The sequence below is a fragment of the Propithecus coquereli genome, unplaced genomic scaffold (assembly GCF_000956105.1).
Source record: "Propithecus coquereli isolate 6110/MARCELLA unplaced genomic scaffold, Pcoq_1.0 Scaffold27, whole genome shotgun sequence".
In the NCBI taxonomy this organism is placed as follows: domain Eukaryota; kingdom Metazoa; phylum Chordata; class Mammalia; order Primates; family Indriidae; genus Propithecus; species Propithecus coquereli.
Window position 1 is genome coordinate 11,341,732 of NW_012148285.1, and position 1,611 is coordinate 11,343,342.

Below are 1,611 nucleotides of genomic sequence, written 5' to 3' on the forward strand. Positions count from 1 at the left end.
TGATCATAGCTCACTGCATCCTTAAACTCTTGGGCTCAAGCAATCCTTCTGCCTCATCCTTGCAAGTAGCTAGGACTACAGGCGCACGCAACAATGCCTGGCTAATTTTGTTATTTTTTGTGGAGACAGGGTCTCAGCACACATTGGCACTCATGTTGTATGAAGGACAGCAGCCCAGAGTCACATAGCTGGTCAGTAGCACAGCTGATCTCAGCCCCCTGGCCCTGCCAAGGGCTCCTGGTCCTGCCTCTAGGGGCCGCAAAGGCCCCCTATAGGAGGGAGCTTGACATTGCTTTGGGGAGTCCTTCCTGAGCTACAGGAATGATCTCCCCTGTTTGAAGCCTCAAACTGTGCACTTCTCCTTCCTTTCCCTGTCTCTGCTCGGGCTATAACCAGGGTGACCCCGGCGACCCTTCATGGAAACCATGGGATCTCTGTCCCACTCACTTTTGGGCTAATCCAACTTCAACCCCTCCTATACCTGGTCTCTTTATATAACCAGGACAACCCAATTGTGGGCTCTTTATGCAGGCAACGGCATCTAAATAGAATATAGTACTATATGTCATTGTTTCCTTATACTTGTTTTGTTTTTGTTTTGCTTCTTTTCTTACGGTTTCTTTGTACTTGTGCTAAAAGACATTGGTTTTCCACTTACAGCAGTGATGGAATGTTTCATATGTACAATACAGTTATGTAAGAAGAAAGAGCTATGGGGTACACAGCAGTGATTTTAAGCTGTCAGAGGCCTGAATGAGTTTGGGAATACTCTGTGTAATCAGGTGAAAAAGACTTTTAGGAGTTTCAGCTGAGGACAGGGCCCAGGAAAGATGGTCATCAGTGGGGGTTTGTCCTGGTCACCTGGGCCCCTGGGTCCCTGCTCTCCAGCTGGGTACTCCCCACCCATCACTCCTGGTGCTGCTAAGCTCTCTAGCTATTGTCCCTAAAAGTCAGTAAATAAATACAGAATCCTAGTTAATGACAGGTATGCGAAACGATTCGGGAGAAAGTATACTAATGTCTCAAATTTAATTATAAAAGTACCAAAAGTGTGAAAACCTAATAGATGGATAGAGAGACGGATGGAAAGACAGGTATGTGATAGATCAACTTTAGTAAAATGGTAATGAATCAATGCCGTATGTTTGAAATTTTTCATACTAAAATGTAGTGGTAAATAACAAAACCAAAATGCCTCATGTCAGTGGTTGTTCTTTTGAACAAAATTTCTAAAAAGATTGATATGAGTGTGCTAGATGTTTGGACAATTATAGGCAAAATCCCAGTTGGATTTTTTTTTTCCAACCAATTTATCAGGGAGTTGAAAAGTGCAAGTATGTGCTGGGACAATACGGCAGGGCTGCTGCCTAGTGGGTTTAGGTTTTAAGAGAAAAGATCAAAATGGAAAATAAGCCCCACGTCTCTTTCCAAGGTAAAGGATAAAAAAATGGTGGTATATCCATACCAAGGACTAATACAGAAAACATCACGAGTAAATCTCAAAATGATTATGCTTGACTTAAAGAATACAACACACACACACACACACACTACAACTTGTATGATTCCATTACACAAAATTCTACAAAATTCAGATGAGTGTGTCAAGGA

General features: G+C 42.5%; 1 pseudogene; it reads left to right on the top strand.

Annotated features, from left to right (window-relative positions):
• LOC105812984 overlaps positions 1–1,611 on the top strand; it is a 4,722-nt pseudogene that overhangs the window by 1,741 nt on the left and 1,370 nt on the right.